A 23,042-nucleotide genomic window follows, 5' to 3' on the forward strand; every position below is an offset into this window, starting at 1 on the left:
GCTTGGGAGTTTCAATACCCACACGGATGATCCCTCCAATACTCTGGCCTGTCAGTCTTGTCCTCCACCCTAACTTCAAGGACATACACCAGTTCTTAACTGAAATTCCTTCCACGTTACTCTCCAACACCACCATCTCCTCTCTTTCAAGTTCCCACCCTTTGGTACCCCAATTTCTGCAAACCTCTGACTCCACTCAGACCTGCAACCCATTGATCCTACCACTTAGCACTGTCTCTCACCCTCCTAATATCCACCTCACTTTCTTAACCAGTGTAAATTCCAAGATCAATTGTCATAACCACATTCTCTCATATACCCTGAACTCTCTTCCTCACTGTCATGTGGACCTGCTCCTTGGCAAAATCAACGTGATTAATTTCAACACTTCACTTATTCGTATCTCAGCCCACACAGAGAAAAAACAGCCAATCCCAATGAATGGCCTCATTCTAAATTCATGACCTGGAACTTAACGTGGATACCCTTACCTCTGCTGCACAATCGGCAAACTCCTCAAAAGTGTCGTCTCCAACTTTTCTCCTCCCTTTTCTCTTGAATCCACAGGAACTTGATGAAATGAACGGACACTGAATAATGCCACCAGATTCTAGACTAAAACAAATTTAGTTCTGTGAAAGAAAATTTTATATGAGATTGACTTCAAGTTTCTAAGGAGGTATCTATGTCCCAAGTTAGAATATGCACTCAAAGATTCCCCTTAGCACAAGTTCTTAGGATAAAACTAAAAGAGAATGGATGGCAGAGTGCACTGAAGATTTAAGCTCACTAACAAACTTCCTTCAAACCTACTCGGATTCTTTAGACCATGGGCTCATACCCTACTGACCCAGAAGAATGCCCATTAACTACAGACAAATGTTTTTATTCTCTGAGCCTGGAGAAAATAAAAACAATTCTAAGTAATGGGATGTTAATGGAAAATTAATAAAACTATCAAAAACCCTAAAAAGCTTTCCTGGCTATTGTTTGTGTACCAGGTCAACAGGTTATGATTTTCCAATGTGAAAAATAATTAGTCTGATGCTGCTAGAGGAAAACATTCACATCAGAAAAGCAAAAACTGGATTAAGGGATGACCCTAATTTTATCTGCAAAGCTAATAAGTGATCTTTTCTCCTACAAAATATATTCTCTTACTTTTTCTCCAGCACTGCCATAAAAGAATACTATTTTAGACTCACTGGCCATGTTATCAGATTTCAGTTGCAGGTTTTTAGAGTATCTAAAGAATTGCCCATAAATGAAAGTACCAGCTCCTTTTTAAAATAAATTGCCAAAACTGGTAGCAACACTCAGTTAAATGATGTTGGAGGTCCATAAAATTATGCCAGATCTCTCCTTCATTGGAAAACATTTGCCATTTTTCCTTTCACATTTGGGTAAACACTCAAGGTAAGTATTAAATTTGAATACATGGGTCAATAAAATCTTCCCCTAGGCAGACGCTTAATACATTCCACACCACAGAACTGTATATGTACTTGATAATATATATTTTTTAAATTATTTTAGACTTTAAGCTTCTAGGGAACAAGGACACTCCTCTGTATGATATCTATTGTCATAGTGTGTATGTAGTTGAACTTAATAGGATGTTGCAAACACTCCATCAGAAGGACCGAAACCAAAAAAGAAAAACCAAACCCACTGCCATCAAGTTGATTCTGACGCATAGTGACCCCATAGGACAGAGTAGAACTGCACCATAGAGTTTCCAAGGAACACCGGGCAGACTCGAACTGCGGATCTCCTGGTTAGCAGCCATAGCACTTAGCCACTATGCCACCAGGGTTTCTAAGCACATTTTAAATACTGTTAGGACTTTTGAGAATGAGGCATGCTCTTTGTACAAACATTCAAGCTACACAGCAAAATGCCAAAGCAAAAATAAAAATCATCTAGGAAAAAATACTAAGATTTTATTGAATACTCCTTCTGTATCTACATACATACATATGTACATGATTTTTGCAGAAATGAATTTACACTTTTCATGCTGTCCTGTGATATGAATTGTTGTTTTAACTTGCTAACATATCACAGATACCTTCCCATAAAAACAAAGAACATATCATTTTAAACGGTTATATAGTATTCTGCGGTACACATGCATCATATTTAATAACAAATCTCCTGCTAATGAATATTTAGGTTATTTCCAGTTTTTTCTTACCAACAAAGCTATGATGAGTATTTTTGTGGATGTATCTCTTCACAGCTGTATCTTCTCAGGATAAATTCTAGAAGGCGAATTGCTGGGCCAAAAGGTAGGCAGAGTTTACATCTGTACATATGCTGTCAAACACCCCTTCAGAAAAGTTATAACAACATACACCCAACTAACCACACTGCTCAAGAGCTCCCCTCTCTTGCCAATACTACTATCAAACTTTATCATCACTGCCTATAGAACTGCATTTTAGGGCTATTAACATACAAACAAGCTCTAAATATTTCAGTTAGACATATCTTTTCAATCTTCTGTATAGTGACTTTTATCATATACAAGCTTTTAATTAGTATGCAATAAACTTAGCAATTTTCCTTTCACAGTTTCTGATTTTCATGGCATTTAAGTTGAAAGATTCCATCACTCTAAAATCTTTTAATGATCAATATTTTCTGCTAATACTATTTTTCTTAACCTTTCTGAAACCAGACACTCCTTTGAGAATCTGATGAAACTAAAACTATCCAGAAAAATGCCCATAAATATAAAAATTTTGCAGACAACCTCAGACTGCTCAACGATTCATTAACCAGCTATGTGATCTTGGGCAAATCACATGTTTTCTATTTGTATGTTTCTCTGCCAACGAATGTAGAACAAAATATTTATCATAGGACTATGTGTACACATGTGACAGACATAACCACTCTAGCCACAGGTTAAGCTGGTTGCCTTCTAGCGTCTTCTCTCCTGTGTACTCCATCCCCACTGCCTTGCTCCCATGTATAATACATGAATAATTTGTCAGTAAACTTGTAAAGAGGAGTTCTCTTTTATTTCTGCCGGTTGGCATCTCTGGCCCAGCCCCCATATATAAAGAGGTCTGGAAGAATTAGGAAAGAATGGAAGAAGTATTCCTTTCCATTTTCTATCCTCTGGGTTCATCTCAGGGAGCTCTTAAGTTTATTTTGTAATTTTTAAACTTTTTTTTTTTTTTTAAAGTTCTTACTTGCTCGTCACTTATCTTTTGGCCACTCTCAGTTTCTATAAATTCTGGGTTTTTAGTGTTTACCACACTACAGGACAAGTTTTAAAATAAAACCCTAAGGGGTTACAGGGAATTGGAAAAACTAAAACTTACGAAGGACATAAACTACTGCATTGTTGTGAGAAGATAATAGAAGTGAAACTAATGGCTACTTCAGAAGGAGGTATGGAACACTGTATATTGCTTCATAAATAGCAAGGAAGGGAGACCATGTCAGATGTAAGGAGTAAGGGTTTCATGGAAAAGCTAAGTTGTGTGATCCAACAAAAAGTCAAGAAAATTATAGTACTTTATTGATGAGTGTTTTTATAGCAACTCCTTGAAATTCAAAGGGATGAACCCAAAATCTGGGTCACAGCCCAAGGTTTGCTACGCAAAAGCTACTGACTGGTCGTGGGCAAGTCACTGTCCTCGCCTACATTGCTCATCCTCAGCTGAAACATCGCGTTCTTACAAAAGTCCTCCTGGACCCTAAGCCAGCTTCCCATGTGGACTTCTGAAGCTATGCTGTTGTAGTGCGCCACTGAGTCAATTCCGAATCATAGCGACCCTATATGACACAGCAGAACTGCCCCAACGGTTTCCTAAGCTGTAATCTTTAGAGGAACAGATCATCAGGTCTTCTCTCCTGCAAAGTGGGTGGTGGGTTCAAATCACCAACTTTTCAGTTAGCAGCCAAGCACTTAACCATTGTACCAACAGGGCTCCTTTCTGTATGTAGCTCTACATACTTAAATTTCTCATCAGTCATTTAATTATTTGTTCAGTGTCTATCCTCCTCTCCATTTCATGGTATGCTCCATGTAGATGTTCACCTTATATCTCCTGCTCCTTGCACAGCGCGTAGCACAAAAAGGTGAATGAATGAATGAATGAACAAATGGATGAAGGGATAATTGAATCAATAAACTGATGGACCAAAAAATGAGGTCGTACACCAAATAATCTCCAGAGTATGTTTAGATGTTAATGTATCAAGGCCATTTTTTTTTTTTCCTTTCGAACTCTATAAATGGCTGAGTCTAATTAGGTTAAAACATTTATGGATCACCTACTTTGAACAGAGTGTTATGGTTGGTCTACAGGGAGAAAAAGGATGAGTAAGGATACGTGAGAATTACACCTCAAAGAAATGGGTCTGGCTAGTAAGGGGAAAATTGCATTGAACAACTAGGACGAAGGAATAGTACAACTTTAATGAAAACAATGACTTCACGAGTATGACAGAGAACCCAAGGAACAGAGTAACTGATCTAAGTATGAGGAGCTTGGAAGACTCTCCCAATTATGGGGGTGAGAGTACACTACACAGAGAGGTGACCACACAGCCAATTTAAATGAGACCTGGTGGGAAAAACCTAGGGCCCTCCTGTTTCCTCACAGTGAAGGGGAAAAGAAGTCCCTAAAGTCAAAATTGGGACTCCTGAGACTGCAAGCTTTTCATGGGGATACGAGAGAAGAAAAATTAAGATTCAGCTCAACAGACAAAGTCAGATACAGTCAAACAGATATTAAAGCAGACTGCCTTCCTGAGGGGAAAAAAAAAAAACAAAACCTGTGCCCATTGAGTCGATTCCGACTCATAGAGACCCTATAGGACAGAGTAGAACTGCCCCCGTAGAGTTTCCAAAGTGTGTCTGGTGGATTTGAACTCCCGACCTTTTGGTTAACAGCCATAGCACTTAACCACTATACCACCAGGGTTTCCCAGGCTGCCTTAGAGGCATGAAAATTTGAAACCTTCCAGAAAAATAAATGTCACTCTGGGGAGAACGAGGCAAGCTGAATAAAAAATAAAAGAATGGTAGGTAAGTTAAGGTGAAGGGACCAAGACAGACTACAAACAGAAACTGTTAATGTAACGAAGCTCCCATATTCTGAGCTCGTGCTATGTGCCTCACACAGCACAGGGGACACAAAGAATGCCAGAGAAGTGCATGGCATGGTCCCCGCCTTGTAGAGACCTCCTCGTCTTACTGTGGAGAAAACGTAATGGAGAAAAAAACACCCTATTAAGTAACAAAGGCCCCTGCTCGCAACCAAGATGTGGCCCCAAAGAAGCAAAGGGAGGTAAACAGAGAGGCCTGGAACAGAACTGTGGATCTGGGCTTTGTCCTTGGCACCTCTTGGTCTCCTCCTTCAGCCTCTCCTCCGTCTGGAGCACTCCTCCTCCACTCCTCCTGCCCCCAGGGAAGAGAACTTGTAGGTGCCAAAGTGGCCTGCCCTTCTAGTCAAACAACAGAAGCCAGGAAGGGAACTCCAGACAGGAAAGGTGGCAGGGAGAGTGCCAGGCAGTGGTGATTGTGGTGGTTTAGCAGGGGGTGAGCTCCAGCCCTAGACATTAAAGGAGAGCTGCAAGCCAGTCCTGGTCTTCCCTCAGGAGCAAACTCTAAGAGAACTGGCCAGTCCTGCCCCATCCCGCCAGCTCTTCTCCCTAAATTCTCAGAGAACAGGAGAGAACTTCCAGGAGCTGGAGCGGGATTCTGAGTAGCCCACAGGGCAGGAAATAGAGAAGTTTATTAAAAAATGAAGGCAGATTAGGGTACCTGACCCCTAACACAAGTCAGCGAAGCAGTCATGGTTGAGCTCCTGTACATCTCTCTTTCCATTTATTCTTTTTTTTACTTTTCTTATTCTTATACTTTGTAGCTTTTTTTTTTTTAAATTGTGCATTAGATGGAAAGTTTACAGAGCAAATTAGATGCCAATTCAAAAGTTTGTATGTAAAGTGTTTCATGGCCTTGTGTGTCAGCACTCTCCCCATTTCTACCCTGGGTTCCCTGTTTCTTTTTATCCCAGTTTTCTACCCCTTCCCGCCTTCTCAGCTTTGCTTTTGGGCAAATACTGCCCTTTAGATCTCGTATAACTGATTGTTCTAAAGAGCACATTCCTTTCAGGTGTTATTGTTTATTTTATGGATGTCCATTGTCTGGATGAAGGTGGTCTCTGGGAATGGCTTCAGTTCCAGGTCAGAAGGGGGTCTTAGGGCCACAGTCTCAGGGGTTCTTCCAGTCCCTGTCAGAACAGTTCTGGTCTTTTTTTGGTGAATTTTAGTTTTTGTTCTACATTTTTCTCCTGCTCTGTCTGGGACCCTCCGTTGGGGCCCCAGTCAGTCGGTATATTTATAACTTTTTAAAAATTCAAAATCAATAGTTGAAAAAAAAATTCACCTTGCTCAAAGGCTGTTTGTTGCTCCCTCCAACTACGAATATTTCTAGTGTGGAAGGACACAGGGTTTAGGCTCTGATGCCTGCTCTTCAGAAGGAATAGCAAGTAATGTAGGGCAACTCAGGCCCATAGTTTATTGTTACAACTCTTCCTTTTCTTTAACCCTCAACTCACTCAAACACAGGCACTCTCCCCTCCGTCAGTGCTTATACAGTGAAAAGATCAGGGTTCCTGTTGCCAGCCCATAAGATCTCTCCATTCAAAGAACTTACCCTATATAATATTTGTCATTATGAGTGTGAAAAATAATCTGCCTTAACTCTTCTCCAAAAGAAGGATCTGGGAAGAGTAATGTATTCTGCTGGATCCTTTTACACCACGGTTATTCCTATGGTCTTTTATATATTTCCCTCAGAGCCTGAGGTAAAAACAGAGGAAATTACAGTATTTTGACAACTGGTAAGGATCCAATTAGCAATATACATGAAAGCCCAAAGAAGGGAGAAGAGTTCAAGAAGCTGTATTCAGTGTCTCTGAGCGATAAACTCATGAGCAAAACAGAGAGACGAAGTTAATTCAATAAGAATCACGCATATATATATATACATATATACACACACACATAAGAAGGCCATGCTAATAACTAAAAGCCAACAGATCAAATTAGAAAAGCAAGTTATTCTTGCTTGAATGGAAAAGAACTTAAAAGTTTTATTTTGGTACAGAAACAAGGAAAACAGAAAAAGGAGGAGTAAGACAGAAGGAAAAGGGGCAGAATAATTTTTGAAAAATTAAAACTTACAGGTATAACAGCTTCAATCATTTGAGCAAGAGGTAGAAAATGATGTTTTAAAGAGAAGGATGAAAGGAAACACTGATGTGCTCTCAGAGCCAGCCCGAGGAGGGCAGAGCTGCCAGGAGAGCATCACTGTTTGATAACACTGACAGGCTTATTCAGGCTAAGCGTGTTATCACTGAGAATCAATATGGGGCAGTCTGCGTAAATGAACTTCCAGGGCTTGTCCAAGCTATCCTGTTAATGTCACGTTGCATTTTGTTAAGTGATGTTTGGCAAAAAAAGCTTATCAGTTGGGCCTTAGAAACCCTTTAAAGTAGTATTCCTTGTCACGACAGCTATAACCTCAGCATTTGACACTCACGATAAATCTCACTACACCTGAGAGGAAACAAATGCTGAGCAAACGAATCAGTGCTCAAGGAGGCAGAGTGGCTGTGAAATTGCTGTCAGTTGCTGATACGGGTAGATATGCCATGCAGGACACCATGTGTGTGCACGAACATAATTTCCATAATCACTGGGGCTGGGGGTGGGCAATGGACCTTTAGGTGCATACTGATAGGGTAGGAGTGCTAGGATCCTGTCACAGAAAGATGTGGTTAGAGAAGATGTGAAAGTGGCAGGTAGAAGATAACTAATCCAGAATTGAGATGTCGACCAGCCCTGAAATTCCGATCATCAATAAGTTAATCAGCAAGCACGTGTGATGAGTTTATATTCAGAGCTCTGTGCTAGACAGGCAGACAGAGGACATGGGTGGGAGAGTACCCCCAAGGCCGTGCTAAGTGCTTCACCTCACTTTATGTTCACAAGCAACCTATCAAGTAGGTATTATGATTCTTATCCTGCAAATAAGAAAATAATATTTACAACAACAAAAAAGAGTAGCTGCTGAGGCTGCTTATGTACAGCCAAAAACTTCATGGGTTTTGGTTCCCTGGTTTGGAGGTTTAGGGTCATGGATATCCCAATTTATTGGCCAATAACAGTGTCTCTGTTCTGCCAGCTGGTTTGATGAGCAGTGCCTGGGGTCTTTCAAGTGGCCATCCAAAGCACAACAAATGGTCTCTGATCACCTGGAGCAACAGAGTAAGGACAGATAGGAATAGGAGGAGGATATGGAATGTGTGGCTAATTGGCTCCATGAACAACTGCCTCCTTTGCCATGAGACCAGAAGAGCTGGATGCTGCCCGGCTACCATTGCTGAACACTTTGATTAAAGATATTGTTGCAGAATCCTGATCAAATTGGGGAAAATGAAAAATAGATTCTCAAATTTTCATGGAATCCAGACTTTCTGGAGCCATAGCAGCTGGATGAACCCCTCAAACTACTGCCCTGAGATAATCTTTAAAACTTAAACCGAAGATATCCCCTGAAGTCTTGTGAAAACCAAACAATAGTTTAGCTTAACTAGTAAAAAAGTTCTGCCTGAGCATTATGCTCTTTGAAGATCTGTTTATACGGAATCAAACTGACAAGAGCAACTCAAAAGAACAGACAGGAACCTTAGGGGGCAGTGAGTTTATGTCGATGGGGGAGGAACAACTCCGAAAAGGAGGGAGAGAATGGTTTTACAACTCAAAGAATGTAATCAGTGCCACTGAATTGTACATGTAGTAACGGTTAAATTGGTGTATGTTTTGCTGTGTATATTCTTGACAACTACAACAAAATAAATTAAAAAGAAAATTAAGGCTGAGTGAAATTAAACACTTTGCTCAAAATCACATTTCTAAAAACTGATAGAGACAGGATGGAAATACAGATTGATCCAGCTACTAGGCCCAAGGTTTATCAAGGCCATCAAATAGTCACATATAAAAGGAGGGGGACATCTATGCAGGAAGGAGAGAAAGGGGCCAGAGACCAGTTTGGATAAAGGACGTGTTGTGCGAACAAAGAGTAGAAAGAAAGGGAGGCTGCAGTCAGCCTGGGGACAGTCTTTATGCCCAGTTAAGAACCACTTTGTCCTACGACCCACTGGGAACCACAAAACTCTGGAAATAATGGACTGACATAAGAAAAAAATGCAAAAGATGAAAGGACCTAAACAAGGTAACCGCATTCATGTAGGAAGAGAAAAGATAAAGAGAGGGGCATTTGGAGAAATGCTACAAAGGACAAAAAGTTAAAACCCAGGACTGTAAATATGGGATTTTGGTCTCTCAAAGCAAAAACATTATTTTCTAAATTGGGGTCTCTAAATATTTCCTGGAAACCCTGGTGGTATAGAAGTTATCGATATGGATACAAACCAAAAGGTCAGCAGTTCGAACCTACCAGGTTCTCCTTGGAAACCCTACAGGGCAGTTCTACTCTGTCCTATAGGTCACCATGGGTTGGAACTGACTTGGTGGCAATGGTTTTTAAATAATGTCCTGACCTTTAATATTTGGCAAATATTTTATTAATGTCAAAAATTAAAAGTTCAAAAGTTATCAATAATGGTGCCCTGCTACCACCGATGATGGCCCTGACAGGGAACAAAATAGAGAGTTCCTGATGGAGCAAGAAAAAGGTGGGCTGCAGAACTCAAATTCCATTAAAAAGACCAGACTTAATGGTCTGACTGATACTGGAGAAACCCCAGAAGACATGGCCCTCGGAGTCTCTGTTAACCCAGAACTAAAATCATTCCCAAAGCCAACTCTTCAGACAAAGAACAGACTGGACTATAAGACGTAAAATGATACTCGTCAAGAGTGTGCCTCTTAGTTCAAGTAGATACACGAGACTAAATGGGAAATTCCTGCCTGGAGGAGGGATAAGAAGGCAGAAAGGGACAGAACTGGTTGAATGGAAACAGGAAATCTGGGGAGGAAAAGAGGAATGTATGGTCACGTTACAGGGATAGCAACTAGGGTCACATGTGTGTATAAATTTTTGTATGAGAAACTAACCTGAGCTGTAAACTTTCACCTAAAACACAATAAAAAAAAAATAAAAATGAGAAAAGAAAAAAAAAGTGGTCAGTAAATGTTCTTTCTTGTGGAACAGGGAAAGCTACTAATAGCTAAGAGAATCATGCTCCTCCTTGCCTGCTTTCTTCTTTCTGATGCCCCCTCTAAGGAGGTGGGCTGCTAGGAATGGGTCACATTTAAAAACATTAAGTCAGCCACAGCTTTACTTGTTTGGAAGTCCAAGGCAACAGCCAAGGATGGGCTCAGGGGAGAGCACACCAAGAAGCATCGCCCCTTCCTAAGCCTCACAGGAAGGGTGAGTCGGCTCACCAGGTGGGGGCTCTCAGTCACAGGTCCTCAGTCAAGCATCTGCACCCACAGTCCTTCCCCTGGTGCACATTTATCCCTCAGGGGTCTCACAGGGAGTGGCCTGTGGCAGGACAGGATTCAAGGATCCAGGATTCTAGGCTCTCAGCCATCTTTCACTATCTCTCAGGATCGCTTCATATCCTGGAGGGAGCAGATGTCTTTACCATTGCTACAGAATCTTCATCGAGGGTCACTGCAAGTTAATTCCTGATCCTACGGGAACAATGATAATTTTCTTTTATTTTTGTAAAAAATAAAAAAATTATATATGCACAGATTTGAGTTGCTTTATCTTTATCTAGTTTAGCCTTCAAGATTAATGCTCATTTAAAATTAAAATTGAAGGGTTTAATCTTCTGGCAACACGTGGTTATCTATATATAAATCTTCCTATTCAAAAGAAATACATATACATATATATGTTAAAATTAACTATATATAATTCTGTACTTTTTTCTCCTCTTTTTTTTTTTTTTAATTCCATAGAGGGTGTAGGAATCTTCAAGAAGAAGAGCAACTGGAGCAAATGATTCCTCTCTGTTCTTTTCACTTCGGTAGTCAGCAGCTGGGTGAGAAAGCTGACCCCGGCCACCCCTGGGTAACAAACTACACTTTCCACTCACCCACCAGCTGGAGAAGCTCTGCTGCACCCCTTCTCTGCTGACTCCCAATCAACAAAGCTCCATCCCTCTAAGGAAGCGCGGACTGATTCTCTGTATGCAGTACCACCGGGATCCAGCTAGTCGGTGAGAAGAATTCAGTATTAGAGCCTTAAATGAATTCATCGACATGGTGAGCTCTTTGTGCTGCCACAGATCACCCCGCTCACAGCTGTGCCGGTCCCAATGGAACCTGGACCGTCGTTCTTACCCTGACACAGAATCAGGAATAAGGACAGAGCCTTCTGTGATATTGTAATGCATTCCCTTGTAAAGTCACACTCGTTTGTTCACATGAACAAAACCCACTATAAAAAAAATTTTAAATATACCTTCTAGGACAGTAATCCCCAAAATGACAACATTTGTATGGAATTTATTTTTAGACTAATAAGCCAAGTTATTTTCTTTGTCAGAACTGGAGTCTTACAAACTCAGCTGTTGAACAACACTTGTCAGAGGTGTCAAAACATCTTTCAACATTTAGACAGTCACCTAGCCGTTATTCTCGTGGGATACATGAGTGGCTGTGAGAATCATACTTGACAGATGGAAAAAACAGGCTATCCATATGGAAAATACAACTCCCCATTTCCCAACCATCTAGTCTAGCAATTTCCCTACTATTCTATACTGAGATGCAGCCCATCGTCTCAATTAAAAGAGTGGATTTATGCTTTTCCCCAACTGCTACTGAACATGAGAACATGTAAGTTTTGTGAATAATCTTTCAGTTCTCTATGCTGCATATAACCCACAAATGCTATTTATATTGATTCCAGAAGTTAACAATTCAGGGTCGCTATGCCAGAGAGAGAGAAGTCCCTGAGTGGCACAAATGCTCACGCGCTCGATTACTAGCTGAAAGGTTGGAAGTTTGAACCCATCCAGAGGCACCTTGGAAGACAGGCCTGGTGCTCTACTTCTAAAAGTTCACGGCCTTGAAAACCCTACGGAGCAGCTCTACCCTGCACACATGTTCTTGCTGAGTCGGAATCGACTTGACGGCAACCAACAACAGCAACATACTACAGAGAGAGTCCCTGGGTGTTGCAAACCATTAAGCACTTGACTACTAACCAAAAGATTGGTAGTTCGAAGCCACCCTGAGACTCCTTGGAAGAAAGTCCTGCTAATCTGTTTCTGAAAGCTCACGGCATTGAAAACCCTACGGAACAGTTCTACTCTGCACACATGGGGTCACCACGAGTCGGAAATGATGCATGGGCAACTGCTTTTTTTGTTGTTGTTTATACTGGAAAGGGGTCTCACGTTCTTTAAGTTTACTCTACCACTGCTCTCTTCTAGGGCAACTGCCAGGACCACAGTCCTTACTGAAGCAAGTAGCCCTAGGCCACAAATGTTTGGACCATATCATAGATTGAATTATGTCCCTCCAAAAAATCTGTATATCAATTTGGCTGGGCCATGGTTTCAAATATTGTATGGTTTCCTCCACTTTACGATTGTAATTTTATGTTAAAGAGGATTAGGTGGGATTGTAACACCCTTACTAAGGTCACATCACTGATTCAATGTAAAGGGAGTTTCGCTGGGGTGTGGCCTACACCACATATATCTTACAAGAGACAAAAGGGAAGGGAAGCTAGCAGAAAGGGGGACCTCATACCACCAAGAAAGAAGCACTAGGAGCAGAGCATGTCCTTTGGACCTGGGGTCCCTGCACCTGAGAAGCTCCTCAACCAGGGGAAGATTGAGGACAAGGGCCTTCCTTCAGAGCCAACAAAAAGAGAAAGCCTTCCCCTGGAGCTGACGCCCTGAACTTGGACTTCTAGCCTAACAGATTATGAGAAAATACATTTCTCTTTGTTAAAGCCATCCATTTGTGGTATTTCTGTTATAGCAACATTAGATGACCAGGACAGACCAGGAGAAGGTATCCGCATCCATAAGATTGCCTGGTGTAAGAGTTTAGGCCAAAAGGGATGATAGCTACTACAGAACCTATCATAGTCCATTCTCTTCTTGGAGTTTGGTCCATACACAGACCATCAGCCAGGTTGTGGGAGCAAGAAGGTGGGGCAGGAGCAGAAAGACACCAGGAGAGAAGCCAAAATGGAAATGCTGTATCATGTTAATGGCCAAGAAGTAGAGTACGAATGAGCAACCAATGTTAGTGCAGACATGCCCTGGAGTGGCACCAGACCAGGAACTATCTTCCTGCTCCTGAGTTAGGTCCCTCCCTGGCGGTAACAGAGGCCTCTGTTGATTTTGAGCCTCCGGGGCCAAGTCTTGCAGTAGCAGAATGTAATTCTTCTAGTCTAATAGAAAAAAAATCAGCTCCCAACATCAGTTCCAGCACTGTGAGAAGTGGCTATTGGTGGCCAGGTTGTGTCAGAAATTAAGAAGCCAGTCCCTCAGAGCACCTGCACCTTCACCAACTCTAATCACTTCTCCCTCCCAAAAAAGACACCAAGCTCATCTCTTTCAGCCAGTAATTCTCAATCACAGGCATTGGGAAATGTGTACTACGGGTGGGGTGGATATCTCTGGTTGACACAATGACTTGGTTAGGTTGGAGTAACATGGGCATCAAGTGATCAGGGATGCTAAATGTCCTAAATGGGCAGGACAGTTCCATACAATGATAAATCACGCCAACACACCCTCCTTGAGAAACACTGGGCCCCCTCCAACATTCTGGGCAGACAAAAGTGGGTAAGAAAGGCAAATTACAGACAGGAGGGCAGTAAGAGAATAAGCAACATCCTCACTCAGAAGTGAACCAGTCAAGTTAAGGCTATCCAAAGGTCAACGCGATCTCCTATGCACCTCCTTCCCTCACCTCCAGCAATAATCCTAAAGGCACACAAATTCTTACTCTCATACCCCCTCCCATGGGCCCAGTTAGCTTTCAACTTCATCTTTTAAAAAGCATTTCCACATCTTTTCATTTGTTCTAATTAGGAGAATTTCTTAATTATTGCTGTTATTGATAACAGCAATGCCAAAACCAAACTCATTGCCATGGAGTCAATTCCAACTCAGAGCAACCTGACAGGACAGAGTAGACTGCCACATAGGGTTTCCAAGGCTATAATCTTTAGGGAAGCAGACTGCCACATCTTTCTCCTGCGGAGCAACTGGTGGGTTCCAACGGTGACCTTTTGGTTGGCAGCTGAGCACTTAACCACTGCATTACCAGAGCTCCTTGATAATAGCAATAGAGTCCCAGCAGCAACAGAGTATCAACTTAAAATTTTTCCACGTTGCTAAAGGGCTTAATTATTAAATCTGCAGTATAATACGTCTGTGGAAATTTCGCTTTAGAGATTAATTCTTCAGAGAATAACTCTTCACAGATTAAGTTTGTGAATTAATATCCTCTTATGAAACAGTTTTTTGAGTCACGCTGGGGAAAGAAGAGGTGAAATTCTCTCGCCGCCTCTTCCAGACTCTTTATAAAGCTCTAGGCAGTACTGAAAGAGACATCCTGCACAAACAAGCTTTACCACCGATGGTCAGGGCATGGGGAGACCAAATGGAAAGAGACAGCTCAGGAGCCTTAGTTTAAAGAGCAAATATTTTAGAGGCAGTGTGCTCAATTATTTGGGAGACAGACCCATGGCACTTTCTATTCTAGGCAGACGTCACAAGGTAAAAAGTTCACCAGGATACAACTACAGTCTAAAAGTCTCCTCAGGGTAGAGAAGTCCAAAACTCAATTCTGTTTTAAACAAGTTGAGGTCTTGACTTAACTAGAACACACCATCCTACAAGTGGGGGTTCCCAGCCTGTATGAGTCAAACAGGGGTCATTACAGGCTGAAACAGTGCTGTCCGATCGAACTTTCTGTGATGATGAACATGCTCTACATCTGTGCTCTCCAATAAGGCAGCACTAAGCACATGTGGCTACTAAGCACTTGAAAGGTGGTTAGTTTAACTGAATAAGTTTTTTAAATTGTATTTAATTGCATTAATTTAAATATAAACAGTCACATGTGGCTTGCGGCTATTGTACTAGACAGCATAGTTAAAGGCTTAGACCAAGGACTGGAAAAATGATCCCAAAGTATATCACAAGACAGTCTTACTCATCCTCTGACTACCTGATAAAACACTTCCTTAACCCTTGCCGCTCCGTACACACACAGACACTATGTGTAAGATATCACTATATCACGCATCACTAGAGCAGTACTCTCAAATTTTAGCTCACGTAAGAATCACAGAGGGCTTGATAAAGCACACATTATTGAGCTCCAACCCCAAGTTTCTGATGCAGCAGGTCTGGGTTGAGCCCCAATCATTTACATCTCTAACAAGTTCCCAGGTAATGCTGATGCTGCTAGGACCACACTCTGCGCAGCACTAGAATAAAAACTTAAACTATTCAAACACCAACTCTCATGGATTGAATTGTGTCGTCCCCCCCCCCGCCCCTCCCCAAATGTGTGTCAATGTGGCCAGGCCATGATTCCCAGTATTGTATGACTGTCCACCCCTTTGTCATCTGATGTAATTTCCTATGTGTTGTAAATCCTACCTCTAGGATGTTAATGAGGTGGGATTAGATTAGAGGCAGTTATATTAATGAGGGAGGACTCAATCTACAAAATTAGTTTGTATTTTAAATCAATCTCTTTCGAGATATAAAAGAGAGAAGTGAGTACAGAGACATGGGGACCTCCTACCACCAAGAATGCAGAACCAGGAGGGGGGCACTTCCTTTGGACACAAGGCCCCTGCACTGACAAGCTCCTAGGATGGGAAGATAGATGACAAGGACCTTTCCCCAGAGCTGAGAGAGAAAGCCTTCCCCTGGAGCTAGCATCACGAATTTCGACCTCAAGTCCCTTCAAATGTGAGAGAACAAATTCATCTTTGTTAAAGCCATCCACTTGTGGCATTTCTGTTACAGCAGCACTAGATGACTAAGACACCAACCTATCTACCAAAACAGCTTCTCTCACTGTCCCCTTTCTGCTACACAGAAGTGCCCCTTTCTTCTAGTAAAAACTTAACACCTAGTAGTATAAATGCAGGGTAGAGAGGATATAAATAAACAAGGCTACCTGTATAAGATGGCTTCTCCACCTATTAGATCCATGGTCTGTCCACATTTGTCATAAGCTTTGTGAGCCTGCCAGGATGGTTTACATCTAATCCCTGCACTGACCCTGTCTTAGAGTCAAGTTGCTGCCTTCTGTTAAAATAACGTACATCACTCGGGTCTAGATCAGGATTACAGCCTTTTTCACCTTTCTGACACACAGTTCTGAAGAGTAACAAAAGAACACACGTATCACAGTAACGCATTTATCAAAGGCATATGTTGAAGACAACGTTTTTCCATATTCCAAAAGAGAGGAGACAGAAAAGTAAAGGCTCTAGAACAAAGAGGCTTCTCCAAACAGTCTCTGGTCTTCATTAATCACCTGCAACAACTCTTCTGGATCAGCAGTCATTTGAAAAGATATTTTGATTTTGGGGGTTACTTCTCTATGTCCTCTGGTCTAATTATATATGAGTCACTTTCACAGTATGAGATCGCCCCATCAAGTGCACTTTCCTGACCGCTCTACTGAGCAGCCTCCTTCCTGCCTCCTCCGCCCTCCCCTTTCTTTTCTCTCCAAAAGAAAGCCTTCATCCAGAATACACTGTCACAATAAACTAGGACAGGATGCCTTCAAATAAACTCAGATGTCAGCACTGTTCACCATTTCCCACCCCACCCTTCTCCAAATTCCCACTGCCCCTCAGTTACTGCCATCACAAAGATTAAGAGTGATCTTTCGGTCCTGGAAATGTGGGAAGACAGGTATTATTTCCAAGCACTTATAGAACCCCCTACTTGCCACACAGTACTATGCACATTACTTCCTTAGACTCTATCTACTTTACAGGTGGGGAAACTGAGACTCTATCTACTTTACAGGTGGGGAAACTGAGGCATCCTTAAAATACAGTCCCAGAGAAACACAGAGTGAGATTAAATTCCTGTATCTCCCACTGTAATCACTCTCAACTGGGGCTCTTTTGGTGCCCCTCTCCCCTCCTGCAGAGATCTGGCATGTCTGGACACATTTTTGACTGTCAGGATTGGGGAGTGGGGGCAGTGCTACTGGCATCCAGTGAGCAGAGGCCAGTGATGCTGCTAAACATCCTACAACAACCCCCCCACTCCCCAAAACAAGAACTGTCTGGACCAAAATATCAACTGCACTGAAGGTAAGAAACTCTAGTCTACTGGTATCTCTAGGATTACGTTCTTTGGCCCCTAGTTGATAAAGAATGGCTTACTCTACAATTTTATCATTGTACAGCATTTACACATGCCAGTCAAGTGCTATTTCTGACATGCCATACTTTTTAGTTACTTTTCAAACAGAGGCTACAGGGAGCCATAGAGGAAAATGAATAGAGCTTACAAAGCCCAACTCTTTTCCTTTATTGAGAAAACCTGGCAAAGACCAGCTCCTTTCCTTAGCAACCTCCGTCCCCTGAGCTGTGGTCTGCCTGTGACTGGCTGCTCACCTGGAGTCTTCAGTTGATGACATGCTTTTGCAGCTGCCTTTTCTCTGCTTTGCTCATCCCCACGCCCATGTGTCACTCAAGAGCAGTAATGATGTACGTTGATGGGAATCTCCAGAGATCTGCAGCCCCTAATTGTCTATTTTGTTCAGTAAATTGCACTCATTACTGAGCCATGTGAGGCACCTACAGACATCAGCCTTTGTGGCTGCCCTCTGGCTGAGGCTGGGCAATGGGACATTATCTAGTAAGGCCTCCAAAGTAATAAAGGAAGCTTAAAACAACACTCCAACCAGTTTTTAAGCTAAATACAATTTTTCTTTTTTAATTCTTCATTCCTGTCCTTCTTTCCTAATCATCCTTGGCTCTGCCTAGATTTCCATTAATTGTCCTTTGCTTTTCAAGGAGTCTGACTTTACTTCAAGCTGTAGAAGCTGGAGAGCTCAGAAAGAGACGTGGTATCTTATTTACCCCTTTTTCCCAGGCTTCCACCTGGACTCTGAGAAGGGGACACCAAACAGTGACTTTCTCCTTCTGGCCTCAAAAATCATCAGCACAAATGAGAGCTCAAAGCCATCCTTGGGCATAATGGTCCCAATGCCAATGCCCAGTTCACTGTTGTTAGGTGCCTTCAGATTCCCAGGTCTTTGTCCCATGAAACCGCTGTGGAGACTTGAGCTGCCAACCTTATGGTTAGCAGCCGTGTGCTTAACCATTGTACCACCAGGACTCCTTACCTAATTCACTAGGAACTCTAAATAGATGAGTCAAGGGACATGTGACCACCAGTGACTAAGGATAAAGTGGAACTGGCAGAACCATGTGCTTTGCTAATGTTATTATTCACCAAACCTGGAATCTTCAACTCTCTGGCAAGCTGTTTCCTTTCTAGAGAAAGTAATTAACAAAAGAACAGTTACGGAAAGTGATCCATGGAAAAGGAGGATGGTGGCTGAAGGAATGTGAGCTGGCAGAGCTAACAACCTGATATGGTGCAGGAAAAGGGAAATCAGACCTGGTTCCATTCTCGACAACACACCTTAGGAAGGCCCAAAAACCCTTCCCTGATTCTAAGAAAATCACATCTCATGTAAAGAAATCCCTAATAATGCCTGAGATATTTCCATGCACATAATGAATTCCATCCCATCACCCAAACCTAATGGTTTCTTCTTCACAATTACTGATTGGCATGGTGTCTATGAGTTGAATCAACAGAGGCTTTGGGAACCTTTCACAGGTAGGGCATCCCACTGCACTAACTCCGAGAGGCTGGAGAAACAAGAGTCCCCAGACTTGGCAAAGTCAGAGTAACAATGGCAGCCACTGCTTTTGCTTTACCCTGGAGTAGAGAGTGTGGCAGCCTTCAAACACACGTCTTCACAACCCATCAGCTCTGCTGCTTTTCACCAGTCACTCACGATCAATCGATCACCAGCTGCCAGAGACAAAAAAAAATGAATGAATGCATTAGGCCAAAAGACCCACGACTTCGAGTACTAAGTCAATGCTTGAGTGTATTTGTTAGAGTTGGCTAAGCGCTTAAGAAATAGACCCAAACACATATAACGGCTCAAGCTCAATAAAAGTTTATTTTTGGCTCCTGCACACATACTGGACAGGTGAAAGGTCCGTCACTGCAGGGGTCCTCCTCACTGCAGTGATCCAGGAACCCAGGCTGACAACAATCCTGCCATCTCTAAAACAATTTCTAAGGTTTCTCTGGGGTGAGGCGGGGGCCAAGGTGGCAGAGTAGTCAGGTGCTTCTGGGGATCCCTCTTACAACGAACACCCAAAAACACAACTGAAACAGTTATACACATGAAAAGGTAGGACTCCTGAACATCAAAGGCAAAGTCTGGAAACTGAGCTGAGCAGCAGGGGGAGGGAGAGATGGCTCAGAAGCGGCAAGGAGCTGCCAGACCTGACTGGGCAGGAACCAGTGCCCCTCAGGCACAGCAGGGCTGGCCGCAGTTTGGGATGGGGTTTCCTCAGGGAGAGGCAGCCAGCCGCACAGTCTACTCACACCTCCCAAACCAGGGAAGAACAGCGCTCTCGGCAAAAGCTAAGTTCTTGTGTTTATTTTACTGAGCCCCAGCCCCCTAGCCGGCTTCAAAGGCTGTCAATTTCCCTGGGCCTGAGATAAGTCCTGCTGCATGCCCTGAGCCATTTTCCCAGCCTTGGGGGAAAAGATAATCTGCCAGCTCCACTAAACTGGCGAGCTCAAGACAGAAGTGGCTCCTGTCCAGGCACAAAAGGTCCGTGGACTTTAAATACCTTTAATCCCTGCATGGACCTGTGTGGGCCCATTTCAGATTAGACCCTTGTTGGTAGACTGCAATGGTGCATCTGCTCGAAATCTGATGTCAACTGTCTCAGCTGTGTGATGAAGAGGTGGATTTTTGATGTCTGACACCGCTTTGCCTATTAAACAGGGTCCTCACCTACCCACACCAGGGGCCTGAGGACTGGTGGCTCCACCCACGTCGCCTAGCCATCCACGACAGGGGTCCACCGATAACTGGTGCCTACCAGTCCTTACAACCAAACGCACTGGGTACCCATGGTCCAGCTGCAGAACCTACCCACCTGTGTGTTCTAGGGAACAGGGACACGCTTTCCTCACAGACACTCAGGGGACCACTGGCAGCCCCCTGCCTTGTTCAGAGCATGACCCCCTCCTGCAACCAGATACCTGTGGGTACACCAATCTCCCCTGTAACCTGAAGACCAGGGATGCTCTGGGGAGTCCTCTCCTTTCAAGCCAGCTAGGAGTGGAAAACACAATGGAGGAGCTTGCATGGCAGTTATCTTTTTGAGTTTGTCTCTTCTCCCTAGAAATGGATCTCAGTACCTCCCACCTCCACTCACATTATGCTGGCTAGAACTCAGCCACTAGTTGGCTAGAACTATCCACACGGACTGCTAGGCAGCCAGGAGTCTCTGTTGTGCAAGGCTGACTCCAGCCCAACCAAGAAGACAGCATTAGGTTTGTTGTTGTTGTTGTTGTCAGGTGCCATCAATTCTGACTCTCAGAGACCTTATGTACAACAGAATGAAACACTGCCCAGTCCTGTGCCATCCTCACAATCGTTGCTACGTTAGAGCCCACTGTTTCAGTCACTGTGTCAAACCATCTCATTGAAGGTTTTTCTCTTTTTGGGTGACCCTCTATTTTTCCAAGCATGATATACTTCAGAGGTGGGACCTGATCACATGTCCAAAGTACGTGAGATGAAGTTTTGCTATCCTCACTTCTAATGAGTATTCTGGCTGCACTAGGTTTAGAGCAAGAAATTTTGGATAAGACACAAGCACAGCAACCTTGGCTTAGTTACTTAACAATTCTGAGTCTTGATTTCCTCATCTGTAAAATACCCTGCCTTCCTCTGAGGGTCACTGTTGTTACTATTGTTAGGTGCTGGTGAATTGGTTCCAACTCATCGCGGCTGTATTAGGAGACTCAGAATGAGACAAAGCAGCAGTTCTCAGACTCCCTGTGCGTGCACGTCACCTGAGCATCTTGGTAAAATGTAGATTCTAACTCAGGAGGACACGGTGAGGTCTGAGATTGTGCTTTTCTGGGAAGTTCCCAGGTGATGTCAATGCTGCTGGCCTCAGAGGAACAGAAAGGAGAGTAAAAAGGGATAAAGAGTTAGAGAATAATTTTGTAAACCTCAAAGTGATTTGTAGAAATTAAGAATAATTTTTCTGGTCCTGACTTTAATTGATTATAAATGTATTCCCAAGTAGCCAGCAGTTTTAGGATGTGTTTAGTATGAGCATCATATGGAATTTGACAGTCACAGGGTTTGGAGAAGAGGAAGAATTTAAGGAGTTACTATCCCCCCACCCCCCTTACTTTTAAGACAAAGAAACAAATTCAGAGAAATCATTAAATGCCCCCAAAATCTCTTAATAACTTAGTAGTGTGGTAGGATTAGAATGCAAACATTTGACTTTTTTTCTGTCACTAAATAAACTCAATGATAACCTTTTAAAGAAAAGACATTTTTATTCACTAAAGCTAGAATATGATTCTGGCCCATACCCAAAAAGGTACCATAAGATGAAATTCACCAAGAAAGACCACCAGAGTACTAAAAAGAGGCAAGCTGTCACAGGGTACACATCAAGGGATTTTTTAGGCAAACAATCTTCAAAATGCAGTGAACCCTAACAAAGTTATGCCCCAGATATCCAAAATGTCACTTAAACACAAATTACCTTCTTTTTACTTTCTGGCAAAAATCAGAATTTTGTTTCCAATGTATACAAACCCTGAGTCATTCCTATTTGGGGATAATTAGAAAAAGAGAACTTGGGGAGGCAAATAGAAAAGGGAAATAAATGAATTCGCTGAAAAGGATCACTGGTTTCTGCGGCAAAGCCCGAAGACAAAAGAACCTAAAGTTTTTTGTTTTTTTTTTCCTGGCAGGGCCCTTATTCTGCATCTGAGAAGATGGTGCGTCCTAGGCGCTTAGAGAAGAACATGAGATGTAGGATCAATGATGTGAAAGACAGGAGTCAAAAACTCCCAAGTCATAAATCAGAAAGGCACAGAATATCTGGAAACCAAATCAGAGTGGAAAAGAGGGGAGCCACTTAGCATGCATGTCATCTCCAACAAAGCAAAGTGAATCTGAAAGTGTCTTGGTGAAATCAGGAAGGAGTACTTATTAAGCAAGGAATGGTCAATGGAAATCAATACTTGCATATCCATTATTAATTTGAGTAAATATTAGCATCTTCATTTAGTAAGCAATTTCAAGTGTTTTTAATAAAGATTTAAATACTACCAGGAACTTCCATACTCCACAACCCTCTTCCACCATAATGCCTTTAACTCCTCAATCAAGAATTCTCCCATCTTGGGAATTTTCCAGAATCTACTGTAGACTGTACCATTATTAGTCTTCTTTGTACCATGGGCTTCTTTGGCAGTCTGTTGAAGCCAAGGACTCCCTCCTCAGAATAATGTGTTAAATGCGAGATAAAACATAGGATTAAAAAGGAAGCCATGTGGAGAAATTAGAACCCTGGTGCATTGCTGGTGGGACTGCAAAACGGCAGTCACTGTAAAAAACAATTTGGAAGCTTCTCAAAACGTTCAACATATAACTACGGTATGACCCAGCAATTCCACTCCTAGGTATATACCCAAAATATCTGAAAGTAAGGACTCGAACAGATACTTCTACACAAATTTTCAAGGCAGCATTATTCACAACAGCCAAAGGGTAGAAACAACCCAAGTGTCCATCAACAGATGATAAACAGAACATGGAATATACACACAATGGAATATTATTCAGCCATTAGGAAAAATGAAGTTCAGATACATGCTACCACATGGATGACCCCTGAAAACATCAGCCCTTAGGGAGTTCATGAACCTCAATTT

The 23,042-nt window shown here is 42.5% G+C and overlaps 1 protein-coding gene across 3 annotated transcripts in view; it reads right to left on the minus strand.

Moving 5' to 3' along the window:
- TMEM108 (transmembrane protein 108) overlaps positions 1 to 23,042 on the minus strand; it is a 419,061-nt gene that overhangs the window by 381,007 nt on the left and 15,012 nt on the right. For 2 of the 3 annotated variants that reach the window (XM_023538842.2, XM_064277300.1), the window contains exon 2: positions 18,980 to 19,076. The gene's annotated coding sequence lies outside the window, so the exon portion shown is untranslated. Of the gene's footprint in view, positions 1 to 491; positions 616 to 2,197; positions 8,591 to 18,979; positions 19,077 to 23,042 lie in introns of those variants that run through there. The other variant, XM_064277301.1, reaches the window with a different exon arrangement.

The sequence above is a fragment of the Loxodonta africana genome, chromosome 26, assembly GCF_030014295.1.
Source record: "Loxodonta africana isolate mLoxAfr1 chromosome 26, mLoxAfr1.hap2, whole genome shotgun sequence".
Taxonomy (NCBI): Eukaryota; Metazoa; Chordata; class Mammalia; order Proboscidea; family Elephantidae; genus Loxodonta; species Loxodonta africana.